Source organism: Mauremys reevesii, linkage group 25 (assembly GCF_016161935.1).
Source record: "Mauremys reevesii isolate NIE-2019 linkage group 25, ASM1616193v1, whole genome shotgun sequence".
Classification (NCBI taxonomy): Eukaryota; Metazoa; Chordata; order Testudines; family Geoemydidae; genus Mauremys; species Mauremys reevesii.
Window position 1 is genome coordinate 6861106 of NC_052647.1, and position 13027 is coordinate 6874132.

The 13027-nt window shown below is 59.4% G+C and overlaps 1 protein-coding gene across 2 annotated transcripts in view; it reads right to left on the reverse strand.

Moving 5' to 3' along the window:
- The window catches only part of LOC120391382 (adhesion G protein-coupled receptor E5-like), a 1047477-nt gene that overhangs the window by 844416 nt on the left and 190034 nt on the right, over positions 1 to 13027 (reverse strand). The window lies entirely within an intron of this gene.

Here is a 13027-nt window from a genome sequence, read left to right on the forward strand (position 1 = left end):
ACTTTCCAGCATCAACTGCGTTTGGGACAGGGCCTGTCCCCCGGTAGCTGCATTCCCTAGGCCTCCACTTCCTGGATGGGGGTTAGGCCTGGCCGTCTCTGCCTCAGGAACTTCCTCTTCTTCAGACCACACAATGGCAGCCTGCATGAGTTCATGGAACTTCTTACTGGGCTCTTCTTTAAACCTCCTCTTCATTGCACGGCCGAGGGAGTCGTTCTGGAGACCCACCAGTAACTGCTCTTTCAGGTCCATATCTGCATCCAGAATGCGCTGTGGGTCCTGGTGGCCCATTCTCTCCCCGTGGGCGTCTGTGTAGGCCCGAATGGACCCCCCTGGATTCTGTGTCTGCTTGTAGAATTCCTTGAGTCTGGTTCCAATGAGCACTTTGTGTCCACACTTCTAAGAGAAGCTGAAATATCTTCCCTACGTCTATCTTGTCAGCTGTTGCCATGAACTTCACTGTGGATCCGGCCTGGCCTTTGAGGTGCTCTTCCACAAAATCCATGTGATCTTCTCTGGGTCCTCTCAGAGCTGCCTTCACTGACTTAATCCATTCTTTTGGTGTGATGTCTCCTGGCTTTGCTGGGAAGCCGCTGAACTCAGATCTGTTCCAGTCTCATGGAACAGAAATGGTAGGAGGCTTTGTAGCTGCAGCAGGCTGCTGGTCTATCACCACCTTGGCCAACGATAAAACCTCTCTGCTCAGATCTAGCTCGTCATAATGCCCCAGCCCAGTCCAATAATTTGCACTGAAGTTCAGCAAACGGGGCCCGTAGTTCTTCAATTCCAGCCATTGTAAGGTTTTGAGCCAGACCTGAACAGTGCTACCAGCACTCAACCAGTAAACCAATGGGGCGGATCCTACGGCTAGGATCCTCTTCGTGATGCCAATTATGTAAGTTGGGAAGTGGTCCTGCTATTGTGGGGAACTTTCCTGGCTGCTGCACTGCCCTGGTGGAATTGGATAGCGAAAGGATCCGACCCAAAGTTGTAAGAGACAACAGCCTGTGACCAAATAATGTCCCTTGGACTGGAGAGGTGTTGACAGGCGATTTAACATGGACTGGTCTCTTACAATATGTGGTAACTGCTTATGATAAACAGATCTATTCCGCCTAGTTGACAGACTCTGACTAACTGGTAACAATTCGGCGCTGGAAGTTTGCACAGCGCGATTGACACTCGTTTCTCTCTCTTTTTCGTGTCCCTGCGCTGGCAGGCTGGGGCGAGTTCGGCACACGGATCCAGGACTGTGGCCTTACGCAGCCGGAAGTTCTGCAGCCACCGCTCCTCATCCCACACCTGCATTCCGATGCGATCTCACCAGCTGGCGCTCGTTTCTCACGCCCAAGACTGGAGCTCCACCATCTGCAGCTGCTCCGTGAATGCCACCACCAAGCGTGAATTGGTTGTCGCTCTGTCCCGCAGCGATCTGGTCTGCAGGGAATTGACACGTTCCCCGCGTCTACTCTTGTGCCTCTGCAAATACTGCAGGGTCATACGCCCTGGCCTCACTATGTCCATAATGATAGCGCAGAGCCATGCGAGCGCCATGCTTCTGTCAGACACGGCAGACAGCAAGGAGGGCCACGCGGGTTTGTGGGGTTTAGGGAAAAGGTGTGAAAATTCTGGGACACGTATACAATTATGGGATGGTGAACATTGCATTATGGGAAGTTGACCCAATGCTCCCAGACACCCCCGTGTGACCTCTTTAGGTCCCACCATGCATTACCCAAACTTCCCAAAATATAGGGCGGTGGATGGTGGTGAGTTGCACAGAGGGCTGCCTACCTATGGTGCACCGCACTCTGGATCTGTACAAGCGCTGCAGGTGAGTATGCTCACCGCCGACCCAAGGAACCAAATAGGCGCATGCACAAGCGACGTATTAACTGCAGCGACTGTTGAGGTAACTCGAGTGTTTGTTATGGTGTGAAGGCTAAAACTATAACTGGCTTCAAAAAAGAATCCGATAGGTCCATCAATGGCTATTAGCCAATATGGCCATGGATGCAACCCCATGCTCTGGGGGTCCCTAGCCTCAGACTGCCAGAAGTTAGGACTGGATGACAGGGGATGGATCACTCGATGGTTACCTGTTCTGTTCATTCCTTCTGGGGAACCTGGCATAGGCCACTGGAGTAGACAGGATACTGGGCTAGATGGACCATTGGCTTGACCCACTTATGTTCAGTAAAAGTTACAGTAGATTTTTGCCTTTGAAAGGGATTTAATCTGAGATAGTGTACGGCCCTTAGTGAATATTTGGGAAGCAGGTTCTACGCACAAGTGGTGACGTGAAAAAGCACTAAGGGCTGGATTGAGAGGCGAAAGAACAGTTGAGGAAGGCAATCCCCCACTAGTGGATCAAATGAAAATGGAGCCGTTTTGACACCAGGCCAGGAAATCAGTCAGATTGGAAGTCACGTGACCCAAGAGAATAAACTTCTGCTAGAAAAAAAAAGGGAAATTTTGAATGAAAGATTCCAAATTACAACTCTCAGTAAAAACACAGACAGGGAGTGTGGTACTAGGAACACAGATGGCATTGCTAAAATGACCAGCAACTAGTTACTTGGAAATATGTTGGATCATAGACAATCAGGGTTGGAAGGGACCCTAAGGAGATCATCTAGGCCAACCCCCTGCTCAAAGCAGAACCAATCCCCAGACAGATTTTTACCCCAGTTCCCTAAATGGCCCCCTCAAGGATTGAACTCACAACCCTGGGTTTAGTGGGCCAATGCTCAAATCACTGAGCTATCCCTCCCCCCATGAGTTGCTATTCAAACATAAAGTAAATAGCGCAGTCACCTCCGTCTGCCCAGCGTGAAGGAAGTTAAATGACGAAGCGCGATGAGGAATAAAAAAACCATTTAAAAAAGTCAACACTTGGAAGGAGCTAAGCTATCTTTAGAGTGGAGCTCACTTCGGGGAATCGCAGCCACAGATAAGACAAATGTGGGACTTGACGAGACATTTTGCTGGCAGGAGCTGGGAAGAGATGCTGTTAAATACTCAGAATGTGGGACGCGTAGAGTCTGGGGGGCGTACGGGGGCAGACTCTGCCCATCCCCATCCCCCTGGCCCCTGCCTTTGCCTCCTTTGCACCCCTATAAACAGCAGGCAGCAGGTTTTAATCCCAAGTGAGGGCAGAGCAAGGGCAGCGGCTTCAGCAGATGTTACTAAGCATGCTCAGGAGCAGCCCCGCAGTAAAATCTGCCAAGTAGCAATTTTGGACACTGCACCTGCTCTTGAAGAGGAGGGACAGGGCCTGGGCCAGCGTGGACTTCACCCCAAAGAGAGGCTGGAATAGCAATGCATGCTGGGAAAGCAGGGAGCGGGGCAGCTGGGGAGCCCTGCGTCCCTGCCCATCTGCCAGGCCATGATTCCCCCACAGGGCACATCTGGACTTGGGTGCCACCCAGCTGAGGGCCCCTCTGCACCCCCACAGGGCACATCTGGCTGGGCATTGCTGCATCCCTGCCAGGCCACTCCTCCCGCCATGGCTGGGGGCAGCGTCCTCAGGTCAACCTGATCACCCCAGTCCCCGTCCCCCATGCCTGGATTCCCTGGGAGAGGATTGTAGCCCCAGCAGTGACAATGATTTGGGCGGGGGGGAAGGCTGCTCAGACCCTAAGGGGGGGGGCTGGCTTGGGTTGCATTCCCCCTCCCCCTTACCCCACCCCGTCCTCCTTGAAGAACAAAACCAGACTCTAGTTGTTTTGATTCCATGTAAACAGGAGACAGGATACAAGGGGGGAGGGGGCTGGTACTTAATGCCCCCCCTGGGGCAGGAGCCGGGCACCGCCCAGCAACAGCCACGCCCCAGCCAGCACACGCGTACTCTTACACAACACGCTTACACAACTGCAGTCACGTGCCAGCGCCGGTTACAATCCCTCAGACCCCAACAACCACACATCCTCCACACCCGCAAACGCCCCCTGCTGTGCAGAGCCACAACTGCACACGTGTGTGCTGCTGCCCAGTGCACAAGCGTGTGCTGCTGCTGCCCAACCCCCCCCTGCGCAGCTCCACACACGCACACCCGTGTGCTGCTGCCCTCCCCCGGGCGGCTCCACACATGTGTGATGCTGCCCAACACAGCCCCCTCTTCGCAGCTCCACACATGCACACACGTGTGCCACTGCGCAACATGCCCCCTGCTGCGGAGTTCCACACCCGCACACGTGTGCTGCTGCCTAACATGCTCGCCCAATGGCGTGTGCTCCAATCATTCCATGACACCCCCTGATGACACACACACCCCCAGCACGGTCAGGGAGAAGCAGGTACAATCATGGAGGTCCTCACAACCGCACACAGACGTGTGTGCCCTTACACAACATGCTTGTGCTCAAAGTCACACACTTGCTACGACTCACCCTGTCACAGAGGCTGTTACAATCCTTCATCCCCTCACAACCACACACTCCTACACTTTGCTGCCCACACAAACACACACACACAGCCTGGCCCAGGAGACAGACCCCTCCCCACACACACCCAGCGCCGCCCATGGCTGGATTAACGTGTGTCCCCTGCCCAGAGACTTCTAGCTGGCCAGGCATGTTGTTACACCCCCTCTCTCCCCTGCACAGCTGGTTGAGGATTTAGGATGTGCATCTGATTGTGATTGTGAGGAAGCATGTGTGCGTGTGTGGTGAGCGGGGTGTATGTTGGCAGGGAAAGGAGTGTGTGTGTGTGTGTGTGTACAATGGTGTGTGTGCATGTGTGTGTACAGCAGTGTGTGTGTGTACAGCAGTGTGTGTGTGTGTACAGCAGTGTGTGCGCACAAGTGTGTGTGTGTATGTACAACAGTGTGTGCGTGCAACAGTGCGTGCATGCGTGCATGTGCATAGCACTCTGTGCGTGTGTACAACTGTGTGTAAAGCAGTGTGTGTGTGTGTACAGCAGTGTGTGTGTGTGTGCGGTTGCGGTGGCACCCGGTTGTTACATCCCCACCGCGGCGGTTGCACTCGTCTGCGAATGTTGCAGATTTCCTGGATCACTGTTGCTCAACTCCCCCCTCCCTGCCCCCCCATCACAGTTTGCAGTAGGAGATGGGCAGGTGGGCACGACCCCCTGGCACCTGTTGGGCAGTGACCCCCTCGGTTGCGAACGCCTGTCCTGGGCTGTTTTTCCATTGGTGTGGGAGGAAAGGCACCAGCGTAACCTTCCCCACAAGCTAACAGCCTTCTTTGGGGGGAGCCGCCAGGGGTCTTTGGAAGGAGTTCAGGGGTTGTGGCCAAGGTGCTGGGGGGGGGGAGGAGGCCTGGGGCATGGGGGGTGAGTGGGAAGAGGCCTGGAGTGCTGAGGGTGGGGGGACGAAGGAGGCCCAGGGCCCGGGGCGGGGACGAAGGAGGCCTGGGGCATGGGGGGAAGAGGCCTGGGGCACTGGGGAGGGGGCAGGAGGCCACAGGCGCTGGGGAGACCCAGGGCCATGTAGTCTATGAATTTAGGCAGTTGTGTCATGTGGGAATCGGAACGGAGCTAAAATGCCTCCCAAGGTCACAGTAGGTCTGGGCCCAGTCCCAGGGCCTGCAGCGACTCACCCCCCTCCTCCCTCCGGGCACAGGGCACCTCGCTCGGGGGATGCAAGAGGCTGCAGGGGCTGCTGAGCAGCGTTCACAGCCGCCGGCTCTCCGCAGAGGGATCTGCTGCTCCCCGGGGCCTCCGCTAGCCCCCCATGTAGACGGATGGGAGCTAGGACTCCTGGGTCCACAGCCTGGCTCTGCCACCCCCAGGTGACCCTGGGCAAGTCCCTGCCTCCCTTGGTCCATCTGCTCTGCACAGACTGGGGGCCCCAGGCATGCCGGGTTCCCCAAGGTGCTGCTCCCACAATCCTCTGGGGCGCACAGGGCCAAGTCAGTCCCCACCTAGGACCAGCTTTGAAATGCAAAACCCCCGACATCCCGCCCGGCCCCCAGACAAGCCGGCCGCAACCCCCAGGCAACGCCGCAACCCCCTTCAACAGCCGCTTACTGCACCTGGACTAGAGCGAGGACGCCCATAGATACGATTCAGAGGAGCAGTTGTGTTAGTCTGTATCAGAAAACACGAGGCGTCCTTGTGGCACCTCAGAGACTAACACATTGATGCCCAAATATATTTGGTAGATAAGATTGAGCATTGTTTTAGGCTGCGGGCGTGGGGCGCTGCAGCCCCTGTAGCTGGCCACAGACACCGGTGCATTCTCCAGCCCTATGTAGTGTGAGAACCAGGCAAGGCTCTAGAGTCGACCCATGAAAAATAAGAAGTCCCAGACCAGCAGATTAAATGATTTTTCTGGCAACTGGTATATCCATAAAAAACCCAGCCAGGCTGGTCCGATACCGGCCGGGTGGGAATGCTCCCCGCCCCAACACGCTGCAGCGTATGGACCGGTCGCCCTCTTTCTGGGCCTGATCCGCAGCCGTGATGCCGGCTCAGGGGTGGGAGCAGCAGCGGGTGGGGGAGGGGCACGGCGGGTTCCTGGGGCAGGCAGGGTTTTTCGGATAGGGGTGGGGGGAGCAGGCTGGGCTGCCACGTTATCTGGGGTTGGGGGCCTGGGAAGCCGGGCCTGCTCCTTCCAGCCTCCCCCACCTGTCTAGGAAAGTAATGGGGTGGGGGCTGAGGGCAGGAACAGAGTCTAACTGGATGGGTCTGGGATTTGGGGGCAGGGGGCTGATTTAAATGGGGGGTGTCCCATTGCATGGGAGGGGAGGGATAAATTAACTGCCTTGAGGCTGGGGAGGGAGTCGCTCAGTATGAGCTAAGGATTATGTGGGGGGGCTGGCTTGGGTAACCCCCTCTCCATGTCCCATGGGGAACCCAAGCAGGGACCCACTCAGGAAACATCCCATCAGTACGAGTGGGAACCTCTTAAAATGCCCCAGCCCCACAGTGAGTGTGACTGGGGGTGGGCGGAGTCCCACAGGGCTGGGGGGATTTGTGAGTTCAGGGTCGGGGGGGGGCGTTTGCACATGTGGAGCGGGCGGATCAGGACTGTGGTGTCCGTCCACACTAGCCTGGAGACAGTGCGACTTGCCCAGTGTGTGGGCAGTTGAGGGGCAGTGGCCTTGTGCCACAAGGGGATGGGGGGTGTTTGTGCACAAAGGGGTCTCTGCTGTCGTAGCGGGGGGTGGGGGGGCTGTATTGTCGTGGGCTTTCTGCCCAGAGCTCCCCGCACAACCGCCCCTCTGCACACCCTGCAGATACACACCCAGCCAAGCCCCTCTCTCAACACCCGCCAGCCTTCACCTCCCCGAAAATCTGCTCTCTCACACACACATGCGTGTCCTCTCCCACCCCCCACAAACCCCTCGCTGTGTCCCAGCGCCCCCTGCTGGTCACAAAATGAACTGTGCACAGAGAGCTCCCAGGCCGGCCTCTCCCCCAGCGCTTGGGGCTGGGGTTTGGGGCCACAGGAGGGGTCCCCGGACTTTGGCTGCTTGCTCCAGGAACATTCCCAGGCACTTACGCTGCCAGAACCCAGGAGCTTTAGTAGCCTCACTCCTGCCACAGAGGTGAGATGCAGCTGCCTCTGGGGTGGAGCTGGGGGCAGTTTACCAGCCTCACAGTGACGGGGGCAGGAGAATCTCAGCAGTGCCCCATCCATGGCTGGGGCTCCAGATCCTGCTATGGGTGACTGGGACAACCCCCGTCCTGGGGGACAGCAGCCAATCAGAACTGCTGCCTGTGGGCAGGCGGACAGCCTGGCTGGGGCAGTGACAGCGCCTCCTGCTGGGGTCTCTGAACAGCCCAGCCCCCTCCCCAGGAGCTGGCTGCTTCCCCCAGCCCTAAAGTGACCCCCCTGCCACCCTGCCACCAGCTGGCAAACCCGTGTTGCCCTGGTCCCCAGGATCAGACACTGCCCCTCAGCCAGGGGGGAGGGCAGCCCCACACATGGCCCAGACATTCCCCACGAGCCCCGGCTGAGCAATATCCTTGTTCAGGAGCAGCACGGGGACCTGGGCAGGGCAAGCAGGGCACAGATCCTGCAGCCAGGGCTCCCCCGAGCCTCCCCTGCTTCCCACCGCATGTCCCATTTCCTGATCTCAGCTGCCCTTGGCAGGATGGGATGTTTGTTCCTGCTGGGACAGACACAGCCTGCGTCCTCCTCCTCTGTCCCCACTCCCGCCCTCTGGCTTGCTGCCTCTCATGCTGGGAGAGGAGTGGGGTCTAGTGGTTAGAGCAGGGGGGCTGGGAGCAGGGGTGGCTCCAGGCACCAGCACACCAAGTGCGTGCTTGGGGCAGCAAGCCACTGGGGGCGATCTGCCGGTCGCTGCGAGGGCAGCAGGCAGGCTGCCTTCGGTGGCTTGCCTGCAGAGGGTCCGCTGGTCCTGTGGCTTCGGTGGACCCTCCGCAGGCAAGCCCCCGAAGGCAGCCTGCCTGCCGTGCTTGGGGCGGCAAAATGTCTAGAGCCGCCCCTGGCTGGGAGCCAGGACTCCCGGGTTTAGGTCACTGGCTCTGGGAGGGGAGAGGGCTCCAGCCCAGACTCCTAGGTCCCGTTCCAACCCTGCCGCTGTCCCCGTGGGACCTGGGGATGAGGACGAAGCCTGAGGTGCTGCACATGGATTTGTTGATGCTGCCCAGGGCACGCAGGGCCCGAGCTGCTGGGGTGAAAGAAAACCTCCACCCGGCCGCACTTAGTGCCTAGGGAGCAGCCAGCACCCAAGTCTGGGCCCAATGTCCCCTTGAAAATCCCAACACTCGGCCTTTGGTTCCACTTCACGCTCCATCCCAGCTCCCTTTGGACCATTACCTGGGGCTGGGGAGAGGGGACTCTGGTGCCAAGGGACTGAACGACCGAGGGTAGGAGCTGTACAGAGTCAGAAGCCCCTCAACCCCGACCTTCAGCCCTCTGCTGCCCCAGCCCTGTCTGCGTCCCCCCCAGGTTGGCCATAGAGGGAAGGCTGTGGCCACCACCTTAGACTCACCTAGTCCAAGTCTCCACTGACTAAGGTAAGCGGCCAGAGCATTCATGTCCTGGCTGAGTGGCCCTTTGCTGGCTGTGGATCGTTATCCCCATCAGTCAGACAAATGGCACCCGTAGAGACCAACTTATCAGCCTTAACTGCTGGTAGGTCGTGAGGGTGTCTGCTGAAACGGAGAGGCGCTCGCCCGGATCTCGCAGGGGTCTGCTGTGGAGACACCTAAACTGGCTGGCTTTGGCTCTGGCTTGCAAGGTGAAGCTCCAATTCGTTGTCATTTCCATGAGAAGCCACACTCTACGCGTACAGGGAATCGCCAGCAGCAGCTTGGGGGTCAGCCCCACATGCCGGACTCACTCTACACAGCTGATGGGTCCACCGGAACAGCACCAACTTTCTTGCCCTTCTTGAAGGGTGGATAGTTCACAGGATCTATACTGAGTCCTTCCATTTAACAACTGCCTGGCCAATCAACCCCCCCAATCTGTGCTGGGAATTGTCCAGTCCCAGTCCAGCCAGGGGTCACCCACTTAGACGTCTAACATACCAGCCCCATCTCACCCCCTCCAGCGTCGCCTTGATCCAGAAGCCAGCGGGAGCCTCCTTGCGAGCAGAGGCAGATGGTTTATGAACCCCTGTCCGCACTCCATCCCGGTGAGTATCGTGCAGCAATCTGGGGGAGAAGTCGGCACACACATCTCGGTGATTTGGAGCCGAGCTCACGCACCTGTATCATTAGTGGTTCTCCCAGCCACTCGTTAGCGTGTCATTTGTGGGTGTTGGCTCATATGCTCGATGTGCTGCTGTCCCCCGTAGTGCGTGGAGGGCTACGATGGAGGAACACAAGCTCCTCACGCGAGGCTGATAATGGTTCCCATGGGGCCAATAAAGTGCCTGCCTCCAGAAGAATACACGGACCCCCGCAGCTCCTGCTGGCGTGCCACGGCTGCCTTCGTGACATCCTGTTCCTGTCCCTGCGCTTACGTACAGTGCTGCCGGGCCAGCGCCAATCGCAGAGGAACCGCGGTAGATTGGGGCCACCAGCCACGGCCTTGCAGAGCGGCAGCAGCTCTAGGATGGAGAGGCAGGTGACTGCAAGTGGCGATGCAGACCGGGTGCAGACCACTGGAGGGTGAACTGCCACACTGGGCTGCCCTTGACGATCCAGTGGAACAACAGACATCAGCGTCTGACTGTGACGAAGTGGGACTGGTTTTAACATTCCCTCTGAATACTGTGGGGGGGCCTCAGCTCTGTCTCCTGGCAACTAATGGCCGGGCCCTTCCTCCCCCTGCAAGGGGATGCTAAAGGTGTTGGAGACAGAGAGATCAGGTGACCTCCTGGCCTGGGAAAGAGACAAAGGCCAGAGAGGATGGGCTGAAGGGGGTTTGGTAGTTTTTTGGAAGCTGGCTGAAAAATGGAGGGGAGCCCCGAGGAGGCTCAGGCCTCCCAGCGGGGTGGTGGCCTCCCTGGGGCCCCAGGTGGACCTAACTAATGGGGGTCTTGTCTGTACTGGCAAAACTTGTTTTGGACTGTGTTCCTGTCATCTAAATAAACCTCTGTTTTACTGGCTGGCTGAGAGTCACGTCTGACTTCAAGATGGGGGTGCAGGACCCTCTGGCTTCCCCATGACCCCGACTGGGTGGACTCGCTGTGGGAAGCACATGGAGGGGCACATGCTGAATGCTACGTGTGAGCTTCCTGCCCCAAAGACAGTCTGCTCCAAGGGAGAGGAGGCTCCCCAAAGTCCTGACTGGCTTTGTGGGGAGAAGTTCCAGAGCATCGCCCGGGGACTCCGTGACAGTGACGCATATGAAAGCAGCAGCTCTGCTGGTGCCCCTCAGTCGAAATGTGCGGCCCCCAGCTATCCCAGGCCTGAGCTGCCTCTCCTCCCAGCTCCACTGGTGCCCCTCATTCCTGACCCACGGCCCCCACTATCCCAGCCCTGGGCTGCCTCTCCTCCCAGCTCCACTGGTGCCCCTCATTCCTGACCCGCGGCCCCCACTATCCCAGCCCTGGGCTGCCTCTCCTCCCAGCTCCACTGGTGCCCCTCATTCCTGACCCACGGCCCCCACTATCCCAGCCCTGGGCTGCCTCTCCTCCCAGCTCCACTGGTGCCCCTCATTCCTGACCCGCGGCCCCCACGATCCCAGGCCTGGGCTGCCTCTCCTCCCAGCTCCTCTGGTGCCCCTCATTCCTGACCCGGCCCCCATTATCCCAGCCCTGGGCTGCCTCTCCTCCCAGCTCCACTGGTGCCCCTCATTCCTGACCCACGGCCCCCACTATCCCAGCCCTGGGCTGCCTCTCCTCCCAGCTCCACTGGTGCCCCTCATTCCTGACCCACGGCCCCCACCTACCTCCACTGTTTTTATAGTGGGGGTGCTGAGAGCATTTTAACCAAACTGTAAATCCTGTATATGATGGAAACCACTTAAAGCCAGAGTTCCAGCCCCTATGATCCCAGCCCAATGAGGGGAGCACTTAGTACCGTGAAAGGCACTGAACAGATACCCCCCATTTAGCCCAGAGTGGGGGCAGCCCCCGGTGCAGACGCCTGTCCAGCAGGAACCTGGCTGAGCCCCATGTCCAGCGGCAGCAGCGTCCAGCCCCTGCTATCCCGGCTGGACCAGAACCAGCGACCTCCTGGCCTGGGCCATGGAGTCCGTGTCCCAGGTCCTGGGGTCACCTCCTGGGAAGAGTGAAACTCAGGAAGCGCAGCCTGGGGGCGGGGGGGAGGTATCCCGTCAGGGCGACACCGGGGACCTGAGGGGCTGCCGCAGGCAAAGGAGGGCACTGGAGTTGGACGAGCGTCAGCCTGTGGCAGTGCAATGCTGCCAGCTCCGAGCCCCAGAGCCGGGGCTCCCTTCCCCTGCCCACCCAGCTCCTAGGAGAGAGCTGCAGCCCGGCTCTGGGTCTGGGGCAGGAACCCCAGGACAGGCTCCAGCCGCCCTCGGGCCCCTGCCCGGGGTTTAGGTATTTATAGGGTCAGCAGCCCAACCCCAAACAGGGCAAAGGGGCCCACAGGGGTCTTTGTGGGTAGGGCCGGAGCCTTGTGACTCCAGCTGAAGCTGGGGCAGGGGGGTTAGGAGAGGATTAACCCAGGGGGGCCCGGGCCAGGGCAGCAGAACTCACACTCTGGGGGATCATTTTACCACCCCTGGGCACGGCTCCGGCTCTACCCCTCAGCTTAAATCCAGAACTACAGCTCCACCCTGGGGCCAGCACTGACTGCAAGGGGAGAGGGGCCCCTGCTGAGCCCCCCACTCCCTGCAGCACAGCACCCCCTAGCACTGCCCTGGGGTCAGCACTGACTGCAAGGGGAGAGCGCCCCCTGCTGAGCCCCCCACTCCCTGCAGCACAGCACCCCTAGCACCACCCTGGGGTCAGCACTGACTGCAAGGGGAGAGGGGCCCCTGCTGAGCCCCCCAATCCCTGCAGTACAGCACCGCCCTGGGGTCAGCACTGACTGCAAGGGGAGAGCGCCCCCTGCTGAGCCCCCCACTCCCTGCAGCACAGCACCCCCTAGCACTGCCCTGGGGTCAGCACTGACTGCAAGGGGAGAGCACCCCCTGCTGCAGCACCACCACCTGGTGTCTCCCATCCGAGCACTGGCCTGCTGCTGTTAGCCTGACCTCTGACTCCAGGGAAGGCTGAAGTCGCACAGCGCAGCTGAAGGGACATGTCCAACCTCCCCCCGAGAAAGCCAGGCCCAGGGCAGCCGTACAACAGGTGCTGAGTGCAGGCTCCGGGGCGAGGCAGCGCAGGGGCTGCTCTCTTGCACCCAGAAGGAACCTGCTGCTGATGCCGAGCAGGCCCCAGCAGCGGGGCAGGGCGGGGAGACCGGCATTGAGGGGGCAGGAACCTCCAGCTGGGAAGGACGCTCAGCCTCGCCTGGGAGCCTAAGGCAGGGGTGTGTGCGATGGCTGATCTGACCCTTGCAGAGGGAGCTGTGAGTGGGGGGGATGGGGGCTTTGGCACTGTCTCCTGTTGTGCCCACTGCCTGGCCCCACAGCACGACCAGCCTCCCCAGTGTCCACCCCCTGCCCTGCAGCTGTAGGCAAGTTCCTGGCTGCCCGACCCAGCTCCAGGCACGGCCGGTGCCTGCC